The following is a 22,103-nucleotide window of genomic DNA, read 5'->3' on the forward strand; positions in this document are numbered from 1 at the left end:
GTCAACAGTAACAATTTTAGATAAGAAAGATGGTAGATTTGTAAGAAAGGTGAATGGCAAGAATGCCCTTGAGGTTTAGTTAGGATGGGGCTTTGATGAGGGGTAGAATAGTCTTTTGGCAGGGGCTTAGATATCTTCAGCTGAGGGAAAAAGGGGATTCACGTTTATCACTTAGCCATATTTTGATCTTGCTGGAATTGGAAGAAAACCTAGAGGAGAAAAGGGAAAAAACTAAGAGCAAGAAGGAAGGGAAGAAGGGCAACTCTCTAGGGATCAAGAAGGGGATTAAAGCTAGGAAACTTAAAGGAGTATTCAGCATATAGAGGTAAGGAAATTCTGTTCATATGAACTGAAATTCAGTTAAGAATATCATGGAATTGAGAATTGAGTTGTGTGTTTTGCTTGGTGAATTCTTGGGATGAATTGAGGATAGGTTCAGCTGGAGTTTGTGTTTGAGCTTGGAATTTGGTTGGGAAAGTAGCTCAAGGTTGAATTCTTGATTGAGGTAAGAGATTTATATATCTCTGAATTTTTGTATCTGATGTGGTTTAAGAATTTGGAAGCATGGTTTAAGTTTTTCAAGCTTTGGTTTAAGATTTTGGTTTACTAGCTTAAGTTTCTGAAATTTGAAACCAAGTATGGATTTTTGGGTGTGGTTGTGTGATTGAGTTGTTTATGATGTTTATAGGTTGTTAAGGGATTCATTTGGGGTTTTGAATTGGTTTTGGGGCTTAGATACTTGTTTGGGATGATTTGGAGTGGTTTTGGCTTGGGGAAAACCCAAATTTCTGGGTTCGCGAAGGAGCGTCGCAGCCCTATTCTTGGGTGTCGCGGCGCGAGGCTGTTTCTGGGCAGGGGGAGGCTTCCTAACTTGCTGGGCTCTGCGGCCCTCTAGGGTAGCGCCGTGGCGCTAGGCCATTTTCAGAAAATGAGATTTTGCAATTTTGAGCTTTTGCTCCGGGGGTTCGGGGGATGTTTTCGATGTACCGTTTTAGGGATTCGGGGATTTCGAGAGTGTGGGATTGGTCCCAGGAAGTGGTTTTGGATTGGTTAATATTAAAGGATGTTTTATGTATGTTGTGACTAGGTCTTTGGAGAGGCTCGGGTAAGAGGACCGTGCTCGCGGCCTTGGGGCATCGAAAGCTCGGGATACAGGTAAGAAAACTGTAGCACCCGTAGAGCAGGGCTTAGGCCCATAGTTTTGCTGCAGGGTGCGGCCCTAAACTGTATTATTGCTAGGATGTAGCATTACATGAATGATTATGTATTTGATTGTTATTTGAGTATGCTAAATGTGGAAATAGTAGAATGAACGGCGAAGGGCCAAGAACGGTGAAGGCCGAGAATGGCAGTGAGGCCGGGAATACCACTTAGCACGTGGAGTGCTCGTGGTTAGGGCGAGACCCCAAAGGATACATGGGATATCCTTACGGTGTAGACCGAGATCCCAGGCCTTGGTAACACTGCTGGGACGGCATGGCCGCATATGTGTTAGATTTTATGGACTGTCTAACTAGATATGAACTACCTGTGGTGATGACTGTATATTATGCATATGTTATGTACTGTTTAAGTTTTCTTGCTGAGCTTCGGCTCACGGGTGCTCTGTGGTGCAGGTAAGGGAAAAGAGAAAGTCAACCAGCCATGAGTACGGAGAGCGTGGGGCGGCGCGTACATGTTTGGCCTGCCCGACTGCTTGGGTTGGGGATATTTTTGAGAAATGGCTATACAAACCTTAGTTTTGATGGTTAACTACTTATAAACTTGTTTTGAGTTGTAAATATTTTATAAACCAAGTTTTGGGATCCCGAATGTTAAACTCTTGAACTTTTAATGAAATAGAGTACCTTTAAAGGTTACAGCCTTGTCTTTTTGTTTAAATCACACTTTTGTTCTAAAAACCTCGCTTAACGAGTTAATTGCACATTTTAAACTCACTTAGTAACGGCTCTAAGGTAGTAGGGCGTTACAGGGCACCTCACGAAGCTCACAAAATAGGTATGCGCGAGCTTTGTACCATGATGATGAGGTAATGGATTGGACCTAACTACCTACCCAAATGCGGAAAATGACTGACCAAGTCATAACATTCTTCAAAGACGTTTCTCAGAGAGTGCATTTCCCGCATCACGATCCGTGGGTGATTGAGAGTCAAATCTCCAAAAAAATGGTGGTGTAGATTCTTGTAGACAAAATGAGTTCAGTGAATATCCTATTTAAGTCATCCTTTGAGAAGATAGGGTTGGCTACAACAGACTTGTCCCCGTGCACCTCAACACTCTATGGGTTCTCGGGAGAAGCCCTTATCCCGATGGGGCAGATAAAGCTACCCGTGACGCTTGGAGAGGTACCTCGTCAAGCATTCAAATACTACACCTTTGTAGTGGTGGATTATCCCTCGGTGTACAACACCATTTTGGGATGACCAGCACTGGTGGAGTTTGGGGTAGTCACCTACATCTGTCATCTGTGCATGAAATTTACCATGAATGCAGGTATCGACACAGTCTGCAGTGACAAGAAGAGGCGAGACAGTGATGCAATGTCTCCCTCAAGGTTCCCGTGATGATGGTAAGGGAGGAAGGCTCCGAGAACTTCGAGATCCTGGAGGTGCAAGCTGTGCAGGACTCAGGGCCTGATGATTTAGACCCAAGGGTTCAAGAGGAGAGGTCCATTGAACCAATAAATGAGGTGGAGGAGGTAGTTCTAGATACCTCCACCCCCAATAGGAAAGTAAAAGTTAGGGGAGGCTTGAAAACGGATGTTCGCGAAGCGTTAATGGTGTTCCTTCGAGAAAACCAAGACGTGTTCGCGTGGTCACATTCCGACATGACTGGCGTTGATTCGAATATCATATGTCATGCCTTGAATGTCTACTCTTGCTTTGCTCCCATCCAGTAGAAGCAACAGATGTTTGACCAAACTCAGAAAGAGGCCCTCAAGGACGAGGTGGATAAGCTCCTCTCCAATGGGTTTATCTGAGAAACCCAATATCCCAGGTGGCTGTCCAATCTTGTCCTTGTGCCAAAGCCGAATGGCACTTGGAGGACATGCATCAATTTTTCTGACCTTAATAAGGCCTGTTCGAAGGACTGTTTTCCTCTCCCCAAGATAGACCAGATGGTTGATGCCACCTCCGGTTACGAGTTGCTATCGTTTATGGACACACACTCGGGATATAACCAAATATCCATGCACGTCGCTGATCAGAGCACACTAGCTTTCGAACCAACAATGGTGTCTATTGTTACATCGTGATGCCCTTCGGGTTGAAGAACGCTGATGCCACTTACCAAAGGCTGGTTAACAAAATGTTCAAAAACTAGTTGGGGTGGAACATGGAGGTCTATGTGGATGATATATTAGTTAAGTCCCAGACCGCCCCAAATCATCTAGGCAACCTATCTGAGCTCTTCACGGTGCTCTTCCAGTTCGGGATGAAGCTCAACCCCCAAAAGTTCACATTTGGGGTAGCCTCAAGCAAGTTCTTAGGATTCATCGTAAGTGCTCGGGGGATTGAGGCAAACCCCAAAAAAATCAAGGCTCCAACTGAAATGCCTTCTCCCCGGAAGCATAAAGATGTTCAAAGACTGATAGGAAGGATCGCATCTTTCAGCCATTTTGTATCCAAGGCAACAGACAAGTGCATCCCTTTCTTCAATGTTCTCCGAGGGAGTCAGAGATTTGAATGGACAGAAGAGTACGAACAGGCGTTCCAACAGCTCAAGGCGCACATGGCCAACCCTCCGATCCTGTCCAAGCCAGTAGACGGAGAACCCCTCCTACTCTACATGGCTATTTTGGAAGACGCCATCAGTGCCGCGTTGGTAAGGGAAGAAAGCCGCGTTCAGCACCCTGTCTATTACATCAGCAAGAGACTCCTCGGGGCAGAATCTAGGTACCCGTTGATGGAGAAGTTAACCTTCTGCTTGATGGTTGCCTCTTGGAAGCTAAGACCCTACTTTCAGGCGTATCCAATTAAAGTCCTCACGAACAACCCACTTAGGCAAGTCCTTTAGAAGCCTGAGTCGTCGGGAAGGCTCTTGAAGTGGTCAGTGGAGTTGAGTCAGTTCAACATAACCTACCACTTGAGGACCGCCATAAAAGGTCAAGCACTCACCAATTTCATCACTGAGTGCACCAGGAATTAGGAGAGAACTGAGTGCACCCCAGTGGTCGGACCAACATGGAAGTTGTTTGTGGATGGGTCGTCAAATGAGAATGGTGCTGGGGCGGGACTTATTTTGGTTTCCCCCGAGGGGCATAGGGTGCATAGTGCTCTCCACTTTGGGTTTAACGCCTCTAATAATGAAGCAGAGTACGAAGCCTTAATTGCTGGGCTTTGTGTGGCATTGGAGCTCAAGGCCAAAGGACTCGAGATCTTTAGTGATTCCCAACTCATGGTGAACCAAATCCTCGGAGAATACCAGGCCCGAGGAACAAATATGGAAGCATGCTTGGCAAAGGTTCAAGAAATGCTGTACAACTTCCAATGTTTCATTATTCGGCAAGTGCCGCAGGAGCAAAATTCTAATGCGGACACCCTGGCAAAGCTGGCTACGACCAAAGACGCCGAATTAATCAATGTGGTACCCATTGACTACTTGGAGTCTCCGAGTATCTTGGCTCCAGATGAGGTGGAAACAATACAATCCCAAGATGGGTGGATGGAGCCAATAGTTAAATACCTCATCTTCGGGAAGTTGCCCCAAGACCAGAAGGCAGCTCAAAAGTTGTTGTACCATGTGCTGAAGTACATAATTATGGATAATAGGCTTTACAGGGAAGGATATTCTTTGCCCTTGCTTCAGTGCGTGTCCAAGCAAGAAGCTAGTTTAATACTGCGAGAGGTACATGAAGGATTTTGCGGTGATCACGTGGGGGGCAAAGCCTTTCCAAGAAGATCTTAAGGCAAAGGTAGTTCTGGCCCACCATGAATGGAGACACGATGGATTACATAAGGAAATGCGACAAATGCCAACACTTCGCCAACATCCCCCGAGCGCCTCCAAATGAGCTTAATCAAATGACCAGCCCATGGCCTTATGCTGTCTGGGGCATCGACCTTATCGAGTCCCTGCCTATAGGGAAAGGAGGGGTGAACTATGCCATAGTGGTTGTAGACTACTTCACGAAGTGGGTTGAGGCCGAGCAACTCACCACAATTTCCTCCAAAAAGGCTTTGGACTTTGTCATAAAAAATATCATTTACCGGTATGGGTTCCCGAGGAAAATAGTCTTCGACAATGGATTACAGTTTGACAGTGAAGTGTTCACAAATTTCTGTCAATGACATGGTGTCATCAATAGCTTCTCTTCCGTATCCCATCCGCAAGCCAATGACCAAGTGGAAGCAGTGAACAAGACACTCAAGTCCACTCTGAAGAAAAGGCTGGAGCAGGCAAAATGAGCTTGGCCCGAGGAGCTACCTAGGGCATTGTGGAGCTATTGCACCACTGCCCGGACCTCCACCGGCCATTCTCCCTTCTTGATGGCCTATGGGTACGAGGCTATGCTCCCGGTTGAAGCAACAATCTCCACGCACCGATGGGATACGTATGATCCGACTACAAACCATTCCTTACTTCGGGAGTCCCTGGACCTCGTGGAGGAGCTACGAGCTTCTCAGCTACGAGTAGCATCCTACCATCAGAAGGTGGCTAGATATTTCAACTCCAAAGTGAAATAAAATTCGGGGTTGGACACCTAGTGTTGCGAAGAGTCTTCTTAGCCACTCGAGATCCAAGTACAGGATTGTTAGGACCCAACTGGGAGGGCCCATACCAAGTCGATAACATTGTATGTCCGGGAACATATAAATTGGCCCGACTTAATGGGGAGCTAATTCCTCATGCCTGGAATGCCGAGCATATTCGCCGGTACTACCAGTAGCATCTGCAACAAACATTGCTTATTTCTGTAATATCCCCTATAGCCTTTGGGCACATATAATGGAAATTGTGTATATAAAACATGGTAAGAATTTTTTTTGTTTTGCTTATGTTCTTTAGTTTCCATTATATTCTATTAATGTTGTGTAAAGAGCACCCGCTCACCTGGACAAGTGACCGCAGACTAGTCTCCGATCACTTGGGGGACATGGAGTTAGGGCAGCACCGCGCCTTGCAAGGAGTGACCTAGGAAGTTTTAGGAAGCTAACAAATTCTAGCCTAGAAGGTAGCTTGTTCTAGGTAGAACTAAGCTTAGTACCCAAGAGCTAGATAATCCAAGTAGCGCGAGAATAGACTATTGTCATCTCCCGCCGACATCGAGCTTGTGGAGCTCTGACCAAGTCTCTTGGTCTTGAGATGCGAACGGAAGGCCGAGTACCCATACTTGGCCTTGGGAAATCCATGATATGGGAAGCTTGGATAGTCAATGAGCGAAGCGCCCTTAGTATCACTATATCCCATATTTAGAAAAGACAGTATAACAGGCATGAATTTAGGTTACCTCCTGAGGATAGCGCGCGACCGAAGAGTAATAACCAAATCCTAATCTGTGTGATACAAACGGATACCCAGGCGGCCTACGCCTGGGCATCTCATTAACATCACCTACAGAGAAGGTAGGTATGCACTCAGGGAGCAGTGTCGAAACCCCCAACCTCTCGAGTAGTGCATACTCAGAGGGCAGGTGTTTTCACATGCCAGGACCCTTGAAAGCCTGAATCTTCGTGTCAAAGCTACTTCTAGGACTGGGCCTACAAGAGACTAAATGCGGAAACTAGGTATTTAAAATGATTTGAGTTCTTGTTCTCGTGACATTCGTGTTATGTTGAATTTATAGAATCAAGTGTTGTAAAACAAGTATGAGTTCTTGTTCTCATGGAATTCGTGTTACATTGAATTTATAGAACCAAGTGTTTAAAATGACTGAGTTCTTGTTCTCGTGACATTCGTGTTACGTTGAATTTATAGAACCAAGTGTTCAAATTATTTGAGTTCTTGCTCTTGTTACATTCGTGTTACGTTGAATTTATAGAACCAAGTGTTGTAAAACAAGTATGAGTTCTTGTTCTCATGGCATTCGTGTTACGTTGAATTTATAGGACCAAATGTTTAAAAAGACTACGAGTTCTTGTTCTCATGGCATTCGTGTTATGTTGAATTTATAGAACCAAGTGTTTAAAATGACTGAGTTCTTATTCTCGTAACATTCGTTTTATGCCAAATTTATAGAACCAAGTATTAAAAATAGTTTGAGTTCTTGTTCTCGTGGCATTCATGTTACGTTGAATTTATAGAACCAAGAGTTTAAAAATGGTTTGAGTGCTTATTCTCGTGGCAATTTAAGTTACGGTGAATTCATAGAACTAAACCAGATAAAAAGCAGTGTCAGTTACATAATTCTTAAATGGGTAAATAATTACAAATTTTCTCGGGGCTCGAGCGATTGTTTTTCTATACCCCAATAAGTTTATGGCACGTAGACCCGAATGCAAAATTATACTCAGTCTTCAGGAAACTCCACCACCAGTTCAATAATCGGATCACTACTCGGGGCACCGTCCGCCAGGGCCACCTCGACAGGTGGGGTCGTCTTAGCCGTTGGGATCATTGGGGTTGGTATCTTGGGAAGCTCAAAGGCGCTCATTGAAAAGAAACTTATACTTCTCGGGCTCCCTGGTGAAGTCCAGGTTCATGTCCTGATTGTGATACCAGGCCACATAAAAGGCATCCTCGATGATAGATTTGGTCTCCTACTTGAGCTTCTCCACCTGGCACATGGTAGAGCTATTCATCTCCACGGCTTGGAGGTTCTTCCTCTCGGCTAGCTCAGCCCGATCGGTAGCCTCTTTAGCCTGCTTATGAAGCTGAGAATTCTCTAAGGCCACTTGGGCGATCTCAGCTGTAGCTTTCTTGGCATCTTCTTGGGCTCGCTGCATGCCCTCAACGGCCGCATGCATTTCCCCTTTGGCCTAATGCATATCCTTGGAGGCTTTCTGGAGGGTCTCCTCAAGCTCCCGAGAGCGTTTTCGCTCGGCCTCGAGTGTAGCTCTGGCACAGGCAAGTTCTTCTCGAGAGACCTTTATTTTCTCCTTGAGGGAGGCAATCTTGTCCTGGAATCTCTGAAGTTCATATGACTTCTCCATCATAACGTCTCCCAGTCGTTGGCAGGCTAAGGTGGACTACGAAAAAAGAGAGTAATATAAATAAATGTGTTAGCTCAATAACATCTAGTTAAGTTGAATTTAAGTGCGGGAATGATCAGCTTACTCGACACAAGGCCATGAGAAATGCCTCGTTACTGTCACCGAGTTGGGAGAAGCTTTAGGCGTTCAACTCACACATAGTGGAGTTGAACCCCTGGAGGAGCTCAGCAGCGAGAGGGGAAACGATGTCCCCTAACTTGGTAGAAAACAAGGTCTCTAGCTCAGCTCGACCGATTGGGGGGACGAGGGGCTGCTCTTGGGGTAGTTTGAGTTGTCGAAGAGCCTCGACTGTCTCGTGCAAGGCTTTGTTGCCTTCTTCCAGCCTTGCTTCAAAGTGTTGAAGCATCCTTTTGTACTGCTCCAACAAATCCCCCTCATACCTCTCGTGATACACAAGTAGACAGACTTGGGGTGGCACCGCCTCCTACTCCGAGTCATGAGCCGACCCTTGGCCTGGTCTTGATACCTCCTCTGGCCATATCACTTATACTTCCTCTGGCCTTACATCTTGTGCCGCCTCATCTGACCCAGGCGAGGAGGGGATCTCCACCACCGGGGGCAGATCAACTGCAAAGGGCTTCGCAGGAGGAACGAAAACTCTCTGCCTCTTGGCCAGAGGAGAGGGATCGGGTTGCTCCCAAGGACGTGATGACCCCTCTCTTGCAGAAGAGCTAGGGGGCACTCCTAACCTTAAGGCAGACTGAGCAATGTTCGCCAATCCCATGTGAGCTACAGGAACAAGGTAAACTATTAGCATACATTCTACATAAGGACAATGCAATAAAATAAGCTACTCAGAGGCTCACTGTGAGTTGAGCCTCAGTGCAAACAGTAAGCGTGTACTATCCTATTCCTTGCATCAAAGCTAATATTGGTGCCATATTGGCAAAACCAGCTCGAGGTCAAGGATGTCACTCGGTCTAAGGGTATGAACCAATGGGAGATAGACTGCCTCCCACGTTTGTGAAGGTAAACATCTACGAGATCTAGGTAATCTATGAATTCTTCCCTAGTCCAACGCCGATGTGAGATTTGACCAAAACGGAGGAGTGCTGGGGAAGCCCAGTCGTGCTCGGGACTTATCCTATCACCTACTCAAAAAGTAGACGTCAAGACGAGAGGTGATTTACCTGAGTTCAGGTGGGAAGCTTCCATCCCTGCTTGAAGCTCTTCCTCAAGCTCCCGATCCTCTTGGGTCGCTCGGGCCTCTTCTATGGCCCGCGCGTTCACCAGCCTTTCCTTTGCCAGTTGCCTATGAAACACTGTCTTGGACAACCCTTCTATGTAATTGATGTAGCGAGACACCAGCTCCTGAGACTTTTTGGATTGGTGGTATTTGGTCAGCTCCAGGTTGCTTATTTGTTGATTGACACTGAGAAGCCCCGACCTAATGTGATTCGCCTCTATTACCAGGACGCTAAGGTCCAAATCCCGGTCGGGAAGAGCCTTCATTGCCTGGAGGTGATTCTCAAAAATTTGAACGTATGGAGTTCGATGAAAAGGACCTATTCAAAAGGAAATGACTAAGTGTCGAATATAGAAAGGTCCTAGTGAGACAAAGAATAAGTGCACTCGTAGACATACTCATCTACTCTGGCGAAGTCAAGAATTAAGGTCAGATTGCTATGGATCGGGAAGCCGTTCGTGAAGAAGAAGGCATCCTTGAAGTCCCGACCATGATTCTTGTAACGCCCTAAACTCCAGAGACCGTTACGGTGCACATTGCAAACAGTGCTAAACTCGCTAATCGAGTCATTTGGCCATAAACGTGTAACTAAGTATGATTAGCGGTTTAGGGATTAAAATTTTTGGTTAAGATATAACGTTTTACTAGAATGTTTACTGTATACATTGGGATCCCAAAAATATAATTTAAAGGTTTATTACAACAAAATATTTACAACCAACCGATCTAAGCGACAAAACAGGGTTTAACCCTAGTTCCTCTCCTTCAAACCTCGGCCGTGGCAGTCGAGCAGCTGCATATGTACACGTTGTCACCTAAGCTCTCCAACTCAAGGATGGTCCAGCTTTCTTTTGCCTTTACCTGCACCACATAGCACCCGTGAGCCGAAGCCCAGCAAGAAAACTCAATATGCTCATGAACAATCATATTATGATATCAAATCATATCTGGCATGCCTAGCAAACATAGCTTTATTCAAGCATGCAAATAAATTCAAACAATGCTGGGGAATCAAGAATAAGAAATCCTGCCCTCCTGATTGGATGACTATCAAGTCAATCCTAATCAAATGAGTGTTTCAACACTTGAGGTTCTGGTAAACCATACTAAGTGACCAACAAGCAAGTCACTACGGGGCTCAGTACCCAAAGCCATCCAAATGATGATTAGAATGATCATACAGAGCTCATAGCTCTGAACAGATGAGTGAATATCACTTGGAGGTTCTGTTAACCATACTGAGTAACTGACAAGCAAGTCACTATGGGGCTCGGTGCCCATAGCCGTGTAACGAAACCATTACCTGGGCTTTCCTGCAATGGCTCTAATCAGATGAGTGACTGATGGGTAGTAACTAGCTTAAACAGATGAGTGACTGCTGGGTAAGTCACTAGCTTAAACAGATGAGTGACTGCTGGGTAAGTCACACAAGCACTTTTAGGTTTCATCAAACTTGAGGTCGGTCTGGCATTAACGCTCTTCTGAGTCATTTAATGCAGATGTCGATTAGATCTAATCTTTATTGGCTTGCGTTGAACATGCTAAGGTCGTCCTGACTTATAAGTCAGCACTGTGTGACCAGTGCCCAGTACCACTGCCGAACTTGACTAATAAGTCCCAGCTACACAGTTGATACTGACACCTTTGCCAAATTTGACTAATTAGTCAGTACCATGCACAAGTAAGCAATGCTACCAAGCATATGTCATATGTCGAATATTCAAACGTAGGGCATTCAGCATGCTTACTTAACAGTTGCTAGCACAATTATGATCATTCACAAACATAGAGACTCAAGCTCTGATCAATCTCATAGTCAATATTCATGGCATGCCCTAATCACATGTTTCTCATGCATCACACTTAATCATTCAGCATGCTTCAATAATAACCATATGCAAATGAGCAAGATTGCTAAGCATTCAATATGCTATCAATGTTTACATTTAAACATCCAACATGCATTAAGAATAACCATGCATGTCACATATGGGGTGCAGTTTTCTTACCTTTGGTCCAAGCACAGGTTACCAACAAACGAGCCACAAGCACGATCCCAACTCCAAGCCTCTAGTGATAACCTAGTCACAACCACAAATGGTGATCCAATCAGTTCAAGTTCAAAACCAATCCCGGAACCAAAACCTAGCCTCCAAGACATCAAACCCCACCAATCCGGGTAGTAAGAATGATCCCGAGGCCTAAAACCAAGTTCCCGAGGTCAAAACACTCAACACAGGCTCAAAACCAACCAAGGGCTGTGGCCCTAGAACCTTGAGCCACGACCCCCAGCCACTCTAGGAGCAAGGGCCGCGATGCCCTATACCCAAGGCCGCGGCGCCCAGCAAGGAAAAAGCCATTCACCTGCTTTTTTGAGCTAGGGCTGCGGCGCCCAAGAACAGGGCCGCGGCCCAACTTTGGGCCAGCCATTTTTCTCCATTTTCAACCTTTTAAAACCTCCCAAAAACATACCTAAACACCTCCAAATCCAAAAATCAATGTTCCCAAACATCCCCATGATCCAAAACCCATAAAACCCAAGCTTCAAATCTAACAAAAACCCATCAAAACACAAAGTCCAATTCAAGCTTAAAAACTTTAAAAACTTAAAACTTGAATTACCTCCAATTGAGTTGTTTCCAACTAAATCCTTCGGCTAATAAGCTTCTAATCTTCCCTAGGATCGCTATGCCTTGATCTTCGCTTGAATCCGAGTCCTAGAACTCAAGTTACCTTCGAAAATGCAATTGGGAGACGAAAAGGAAACTTAGAGGGAGAGAGAACGTATAGAACATTCTTTTTATTTCTTAAAAGGTTACTTCAGGCTTAAGTAGCCTCAACCAAATCCTAATGCTCGGGGTCCCGAAAACACTCCCTGGGACAAAATAGTCAAAACCTCCAGAATTTCCCCCTGATCTTACTAACTCCCAATTTATCACCAAATATTAATTCCCATTACCCAATAACGCGGTAATGCTCTAAATACCCCTTGACTTATTCCAAGTCAAGCTTAAATCCCATTGTGACTTAACCACTAGCTTACCTCCTAGGATCGTCTTGTGCTGAGTAACCCTAGCATAACCAAACAATAATAAAGCACCACACACATATCACATATATGCAAAATATGCCCGAAATGGCCAAAATATGAAAATCACCCAATTACTCAAAAATGAGTTCACATGCATATTTAATACACCTAAACATGCATATTATCATTTAATAACACAATAAATCAATTATGGCCCTCCCGGCCTTCTAATCAAGGTCCTAAACCTTATTAGGAAATTTGGGCCATTACAATTCTCGTTATGGTGGGGAGCCTTGTAGCTGAGCGACGAAGCGGGATATTTCACCAAGGCATAATATCCATCCCGCTTGGAACCTTTCTTTTGAGGGGTGATCTTGAAACTGTAGAAATAAAGGATCTATGCTGGTGAAGGCTCCGACCATTTTTGCTTCCAGAATAGAATATATATCCCATCAAACACTCTATAGCCATTGGGGGAGAGTTGGAAAGGGGCTATCCCCACGTACTTCAAGAAGTTAACAAAGTACTGCTTAAGGGGTAGGGTATCCCCTGCCATCAGGTGGGCTTGGCTCCAAGCACTCAGGCCATAGACGCTGTGATGTGCCCTCTCGAACTCCCGATAGAGGTGGATGAGGCATTTGTCCCCAACTGAATAGCACCTCATGATCACCTCTAGAGCGTTGGGATATCTGAGGAGAGTGCGATAATCCTTTGCCTCGAACGCCTCAGCCTCGTATTTTTGCGAAGGGTGTGGACCGGGGGCTTGGTTTACCTCCTCCATGGTGAGCCCCGAGTCTTCAGACATTCCAGGCCTCACTGCCACCTACAGGTCGGGATGGATTACTTGTTCCCCGCTCTACTCTTGGGCCCCCGTCCTTGCATTGCCTTCGGGAGCATTTTGTGTGTGGGCCATTTCGGAGATTTCCTGGTCGAAGAGGTAAAACCCATGTTCATGTAGTTAGTGGATTTCCTTGGACATCTGAGACAAAAAACCAAGCAGTTAGTATTCTGACAGAAGGAAAAATGGCCAAAACACAAGTGACTCAAGGAAAACTGCTCGGGAAGGAAATAAGAGTTTTAGAAATGCGAGATGGCCCCAGCGCCTAAGGACAAGCCGGAGATGACGAACATACCAGAATCTGGAAAATTCCCAGATTCCGGTCAAAGGCCCAGAAACGCAAAGTTGACAAAAAGACCCTTGAAGGTCATTTCGAATGAGCCTAATGTCAAAATATGCCTAAAACGACTTGTAAAAATGAGGAACAAACTCTAAAAATCCACACTACTTCCATTCCTAAACATATATAGAAAACACCTAGCACACACTAAGGAAAGTGGGTCGAAGGCACTTACCCGAGACAAAGAGAAGGTACATGCTGAGGCAAGTCCTAACCTTGAAGCACAGCTTTCTGTCTGACCAAAAGTAGGATGATTCACGCTAGTCGTCCAGCACTCCGGGAAGGGGTTGAAGATGAGAAGCAGACGGGAGAGAAAAAATAAAATGTGCTAGGAGGGTGTGTGATTTTTGAATGGTTGTAGTATGAGACTGAAGGTTTTATGGGTTTTTATACCTAGTAAAACGTATTAAAGAAGCAACTTCCCCACAACCGTCAGATGAGTAGATTCATGAGGGTAATTTGATGGTCAGGATTCAAAAGGCGTGGATCGCAATCATTGTTTTCTTTGGGATACGACACCTCAGGCGCAGAGTAGACGTTTGGGATATCAAGGTAACCCCTAATAAAATGCACGGACTAATGGGCCCAACAATGGGGCGTTGACACATGGTTATGCTTTTCAGAGTTACATCAGCGGAAATCCAAACGTTTACTATCTGAGGACTTTTCAAAATCTTCCTCAGTTTGAAGTCTCTACTTGTCCTCCTCGGACAATAGAGACTTGGGGGGAAAATGTTGTCCATATTTTTCACCTCCAACACGTGGCAAACCCCAGTGGTTGGCTAAGACATTTGTGGATATCGCATGTTATTGTCCGAGGCCTATAGTCGGAGCAAGGGTCTTCCTAGGTGAGACCTTGTCTTTGACAGTGGGCCATGGGTGCCTTGGTAAGTTACTCCCTGATGTTCGGTCTTGGAGCTGGAGGTTCTCCAGCTCAGACAGTTAAGGCGAGGGTCTCGTCTCTCAATTGCCTCCCAAGCCCGAGGTTCTAGTTCTCGGACCTAAGACGAGCAACGTGTCAGTAGGCGCCGGTTTTCAGAGTCAGAGGATCATTTGACAACCTTTATGGGTGATCCATCAACAGTGTTGTCGAGTGTATGACTCAAAAATTCGCACACCCAGTACGCCGCCTGACACAAAAATACATACATCATGCCCTGACAGTCTTAGGGGCATGTTCCCCGTAAAGTGGTTATCTTTCTACAGTGGACCCCACAATTCTCGTTTGGGCCTTAGTCTCTATTCAATGTAGCCTAATGAATTAAATTTGTATTAATCTCCCAATAATGGGAAGAATGTGTATTAATTACTTATGATTAGTATTAATGACCCCAGCCTTTATAAATAGGGCTGGGGAGTCTCCTTGTAAAGGGTTCAGTTTTGGATAGAGAGAAAACTACTTGTACTCAGAGCAATCTAAACACTGCCTGAGAGTACATCATTGAAGCTTGCACTCACAAGCTTGCAATCCTCCTAATACTAGAGTCTCGTGGACTATGGTTCTTTTATAACCCGAACCATGTGAAAAATCCTTGTGTTCTTGCATTTATTTCTTTAATCTCTCTTATTAAGGTTGATAGTGAAAAAGGCAGTCAATAGGTACAATATGGAGACTAGAAACAAGAGGTTTGTTCGTGGTTCAGTTAAGGAAAAAGAGCTTGAAACCGCTTCAAATCAATTTGTTCACTTGCAACATGGTGCTTTGAAAGCAATTTTGGCACAAAAGATGAGGCAATTAGCCTCTAAGCTTGGAGGACTAGAAGGGGAGATTGGAGGATCTAGACCTACTAAAAATTTACTAGATGTAACTCCTCATTCCAAGAAGAAGAAATCATTGCTTCGCTTTGCAGCCCCTGTTAAAGTTGTAATGGATTCCCCACCTTCATCTAAAGGATCTCATGAAGTAGAATTTAATATACATCCAACAAATGAGGAAGACAGTGAGGTTGAAGTTGACATTGCCCCATAACATAAGTCACTTGGAGATAAAAATGTTGAAGAAGTACAGCAAACAACTATGTTTATGGTAGAAGGTAGAAATCAAGCAATATCGTCAATCAATAACTTGGAGAAAACAACAAGATCGCTGCGTCATATTGTTGACAATGAGCTTGAAGATTAATTCAACACCCCACAAAGGAATACCGAAACTATGATGAACAAGTCACCCAAATCTAGGTTGATAAGGACACCACCCATAGGTTCTCCTGTTGCTAATACTAGGTCTTCTCATTGCCAATCAATTGAAGAAGAGACACATGTCAATCATAACCATGAAAACTCTCTAGAGAATGTTACTCAACAAAAAAAATAAAAAGAGGCCCAACTAAGATGAAAGGTATTGCTCTTAGTGATGGTCGTATTGCTGTAAGGTTCAATGCAAAATGGAAAGATGTTGGGGATGACTTAATCTCTTTGTCTTCATTTGTTGGTCCTCTTGTAAGGGAAATTGTACCTTACACAATGGCTGATTAGCGAAAGGTTCTGAAAACAATGAAAGATGTGTTGTGGTCAACAATTCAGGTACTAAATCTGATTTTATTTATTGATTAAAGCAAACTTCGGTTTCTTATAAATTAACAGGAAATTTCAATGCAGTCAAGGTATATGGTGGACAAAGAATGGCAACGAGACTGGTGTATCAAAGTAATGGCAGATTTGGGAGAGCCTCTAACTCAAGGCTAGTTACTCAGATTAGGAAGCTACAAAATGAACAAGAATGTCTAAAGTTAAAGCCTAATAATATCAAGTCAGAAATGGAATGGAGGGTATTTGTTTGTGAAAAAACCAACATGCAATTTCAGGTACACTTAAATTGTTCTTTTTATTGTGAAAAACTAGCATGCAATTTCATATCATTTTTACTCATGAATCTATGCTTTCTACTCACAAATCTTGTTAATTTTAAGATTGTAACTTCATTTCCTAAGTTATATATGGACTCTATAATCTGTTTTTTTTTTTTTTTGTATTTGGTTGAATTATGTTTATTCCATATTTGAAAAATTATAAAATTGTTTGGTTTCAGTTTTGACTCCAAAATCTAATTTGGTATATGATTTGGACTCCAAAATCTGATTTGAGGTTATTGGTTTATAATATTGACAAATTATAATATTTGCCTGGATTCAACTTTGACTAATTAGAAGTATGTTCATGTTCAATACTGATTTGGTTTTATTTTGTTGGATTGCTGATTCTTTTTTATTGAAGGAGATTAGGAAGAAGCAACTCTCACATACATGCAGTCGTAGAGGATATGCTTGAACAATGGATGACATGGTATTTTTTTATAATAAATATTCATTGTCCCTAAACCTCAAATAGTAATATATTTTTCTAAAAAATGTACTTGGATATAGAGTAGGGAGAGCTCATCAAGAAACATAGATAAGCTTACCTCAACTGAGATTTTGATCCCCCCTGAGTTTCTCTACTTAATCCCAGCTTCAATTCCCAGTCCTTAAGCTTCAAATCCACTACTGTTGAACTGATTCTCCAAGAATTTCACTAAACTTCCATGCACCCCAAAGGAGAGAGAGAGAGAGAGAGAGAGAGAGAGAGTTGCTGAGCGATTGAATTTCTTCTATTCTGGTTCTTTCTACAGAGTCCTAATGACTATGATATCCCATGGTTAAGTCTATCCTAAGCCTAGGGAATGACCAAAAAGCCCCTAGTGTTATCTTAGCCTCTTAATTCCTTTAAGGGCAAACCCATCATTTACCGAATTTCCCGCTAATCCTCAAGTGGTCCTATAAATTCCCAATTAATCCCGGGGTGCCCAATTAATCACCAAATAATTGCCCGTTAACCAATAAATCCCAAATACACACTAAGTCCCTGAAATACCCCTAGGCTCGCCCCGAACCGTGTATTGGACCCCGTTGTGACTATTCTACTAATCTGCTCACTAGGATCACCTCGAGCCGAATACTGCAAATATATCCACATAATAATGTGGTCTCAATCATTTAACACATATAATCATGTATACCCTTAACGGGTCAAAATTACAACTATGCCCTTATTAACGGGCCCACATGCATATCTAATACACATATACATGCATATATCATTATATTACCAAATAAATCATGTATGCCTCATAGTCACACATGTAATCAATCAATTTCACACACACACACATATATATATCCAATTATGCCCTCCCGGCAGACTAATCAAGGCACTAAACCTTATTAGCAATTTGGGACGTTACATTATTATTATTTGAATAATATTATATGAATATTAGAAAATTCCCAAATTCGTTATTGTGACTACAATCTGGTATTGGCACGAGAGGATTGAGATTGTAAGGAACGAATTTAAATAGTTCACAGTAAAACAAAGTAATATGGAATATTTGGATTAAATACTGTAAGTACGGTTCACTAGTATTATGAATAGATATAATCTAGATTTAGATTACTGATGTAGCAGGACATCTCAGTGAAGGTACCATACATGAACAAGACCTGATATGTTATTAATACTTAACTAAATACCATTTGTTTTATAAGTATTAATTAAACATTTCAATAAGATGATCATATGCAAATTAATCTTAATCCTGAAGTTATTATGAACTCTTGTTTATGTCATTTGAGTTCCTTGATTCACCCGTTATGGTTTGTCAAAATGATCAGGCTGAAAACTTTGTTTTGGGAACTCATTAGTGTTAACTTTGTTTTGGGAACTCATTGGTGGGAACTCGTTATGCTGGGGACAAAAAATACGGATATGGAATCTATACCTTTTTTAGAGGAATTGAATAATGGTTCTCTTAAGGGTTAACTTTTTGAACTGAAAGGTTACTGAGCTCAAATTCATAAATCAGTTTATGAATTAACCTTCACTAGTAAAGTTAATGGTACTTAAGGAAACAAGATCTAATTAAGAGAGCAACCTCATATTTTTAGTTGAATAATATTGAGATTAATAAATTAAGGTTATTAGCTTAGTGTTTAAAGAAGGTTTTCTCTCATGACCTTTCTTCTCCCATGGCGAAGAAGAAGAAATCTGTGAGGAAACTGGTGACAAGAGCTGATGATCATGGTCTGCCTTCAATCCAAAGTTTGAAAGCTCCAACAGAAGATGTGAGGGAAGAGGAATTCAGCGATAGTGATACCCAGGTTCAGGATAAAACACGAACGGAGCCAGATTTGGGAATGACTAAGAATGAGATTGTTCAAGATGGGGAACCGATTATAGCTGGGTCATCTTTTACTAGCTGGGCGGTTAAAATGGAAAGTGGAGACTATCAATCGTCGGCACAAAAGAATTGGAATCAGTTTAATACGAGTAAGCTATCCTTCAGTGATAAGAAATTAGACTATGATGAACCTCTTTTTAAGGATGGAAAGAGGATTGCAATGATTGATGAAGATGAAGTAAGAATCGAGTCAGCTAACTGGGACTCAGCAGTCATTTGTATGGTGCTTGGGGCTAACCCTCCACTGCCGATTTTTGAAGGTTTCATCAAGAGAGTTTGGGGTCACCTGGGGATTGCTCAAATTGCAAGAATGTCCATGGGTCTGGTAATGGTAAAATTTAATGATGAGGCTACTCGCAGTCATGTGTTGGAAAATGGCAGTCTTCATTTTGACAGAAAACCAGTGATTGTTCGACCTTGGACAACAGATCTAAATGCGATTCGGTTGGTCCGCTCAGTGCCATTATGGATTAGATTGCATGACCTTGGTCTTCAATATTGGGGCAACAATTTCCTTAGTGCTCTAGTGAGCACTATAGGTAAGGCGATTATGGTTGATAAGTTCACTCAAGAGAGAACTAGAGTTCAGTTTGCTAGAGTGCTGGTGGAGATGGAACTTTCAGATAATCCTCCTAGGGTTATTCATTACATGAATGAATTTGGTCAACTTGTGGAGCAAGGGGTGGAGTATGAGTGGTTACCAGTCAAATGTAAAAAATTTGGAAATTATGGACATGTTATTACTGATTGTCGCAAGAATCAGAAGGGCCAAATGGATCCAAAGGTTACTGAGCCTAGTTGTTCTTAGGTTTAGGAAAGGGAGAAGACTAATCAGTTAGTTTCTTCAACAACGGCTAAGGCATCAGATCAGGTTGTGACTACTGTGGTTTGACAGGGACAATCTTCAAGTAACAAGGAGATGGTTGAGGATTTAAAAGCTGATCAGGGACAAGATTCGAAGAGTAAGTGGCACATGCCTAAGAGATCAGGGAGTCTGTATAGAAGTGGTCAAAGGGGTGGAAACAGTAGTGTGAATGGTCATAAAGATGAGGTACAGGATAAGAATTTGACAAACTTATTCGGGGTCCTTCAGGAATAGGCAGAGAGAATAAAAGATGGTAGGGGTAATTTGCAAACTTCTTATGGATAGTTGCAATATACTTTGCTGGAATATCAGGGGATTGAATAATCCGAAAAAACAAGAAGCTGTGTTAGATACCTGTAGTAAGAATAAGATTGGAATTAGAGCTATTTTAGAAAATAAAATGAAGGTTAGTAGAGTGCAGGAAGTAATGGATAATAAACTTAGGAACTAGGATTACTATGCTAGTTCGGTGATTGAGGGAAGGATTTTGATTATATGGAGGAAAGTTTTTGTCAAAGTGAGTGTGTTAGAGGAGAATGCTCAGTTTGTTCACTGCCTAGTTAAAATGGCTGGACACAAAAGCTCCTTTAATATTACATTTGTCTATGGCAGAAATACTTTGGAAGAGAGGAAGACTTTATGGAATGGTTTAGCTCAAATAGTTTGTTCGGCTAACCCTTGGGTGGTTCTCGGGGACTTTAATGCAATTTTTACAGCTAGAGGAAGGAATGGAGGAAAATCAGTGTCTTCTACAGAAATTGTTGATTCATCTCAGTGGTTGTCTTTGTCTAGTCTGGAAGCTCTTAAGAGTACGGGTTCGTTTTATACTTGGACTAATAATCAAGATGGAGATGCTAGAATCTATTCTAAAATAGATCATGCATTCATTAATGAGGAGTGGTTAGATGGATTTCCTAATACCACTGCTGTCTTTAAATGGGAGCCATACTCTGATCACTTTGCGTGTACTATTTCTATTTTGCCTGTGGAGGATTTGGGTATTAAGCCTTTTAGATTTTACAATTTTTGGACTGAGCATAGGAACTTTAAGCAGTTGGTGTTAGACAATTGAAGGCAACCATTGAAAGGAAGAGGGCTGAAGGCTATTTATCTTAAGACTATGAGATTAAATCATAAATTGAAGAGATTTAATTTGGACTGTTTTGGAGATTTGGGAATTAAGTTTCAATCAGCCAAACTTGATTATCAGGAAGCAATGTTCCAAGCTCAACTTCAACCTAATAATGTTACAATCCAGGACAGGGTCAAGCTATCATCGGAAGAATTCAGAATTCAAGAGAAAATGTACCATTGCTTTTTGACTCAAAGAGCAAAATTAATTGGCTGCGACAGGGGGACATGACCACGACATTTTTTCATGCTTGCTTGAAAAAGCGTAAGGAGGCTAATAGAATAGCTACCTTTGTTGATGAGCAAGGGAGAGTGGTGGATAGTTATCCAGAAGTTGTGTCTCACTTTTTGAACCATTTTAGGGGAATAATGGGAAGTCCCAATTCTGTAACCAAGGAGATAAACAGGATGTATATTGCTATGGGGGATAAGCTGTCTTTGGATCAACAGATTATGTTACTCAGTCCATTCACGCATAAGGAGATCAGGGAGGCAATGTTCAGCATTTCTAGTGTTAAATCTCCGGGGCCAAACGGATATGGTTCAGCGTTTTTTAAGGAGATGTGGCCGGAAATTGGAGATGAGATTTGTAGTGTTGTTCAGCATTTCTTTGAAACAGGGATCATACCTGAGGAGTTATTGAATACATCTTTGTCATTGATTCCTAAAGTGGATAGTTCGAATAGAGTAGTTGATTATAGACCGATCGCTTGCTGCACTACACTTTACAAATGTGTTTCAAAGCTTCTTTGTAGTCGTTTAGCTAAAGTGCTTCCTGTTTTGGTTCATTCTAACCAAGGAGCTTTTATACAAGGAAGGTCAAATGCTCATAATGCTCTAACCTGTCAAGATATTATTAAGCACTATAATAGATCGGTTGTTTCCCCAAGATGTGCGATAAAAATTGATATTAGTAAAGCCTATGATACAATTGACTGGAGGTTTATTGAGGAGCTTTTAAAGGCTTTATGTTTCCCAGCTAGATTTATAGGTTGGATAATGACTTGTCTGTGCAAAACTTCTTATTCACTAATATTGAATGGCAGGATTCAAGGCCAGTTTAGAGGTGCAAAGGGTCTTCGCCAAGGGGATCAGATTTCTCCTCTTTTATTTGTCCTAGTGATGGATTATCTGACCCATAGCCTCTAATTTGCAGCTCAGAATTCAGCTTTTAGATTTCACCCCATGTGTAAGAACCTCAAGCTTATTAGCTTATGCTTTGCTGACGACTTACTTATTTTCTGTAAAGGATCTCTGTCCTCAGTTCAAGTGATAAAGGGGGTGCTTAGGGAGTTTAGTTCTGTCACTGGATTGCATTTAAATGAGAACAAATCCCAGATTT

Source organism: Humulus lupulus, chromosome X, assembly GCF_963169125.1.
Source record: "Humulus lupulus chromosome X, drHumLupu1.1, whole genome shotgun sequence".
NCBI lineage: Eukaryota > Viridiplantae > Streptophyta > Magnoliopsida > Rosales > Cannabaceae > Humulus > Humulus lupulus.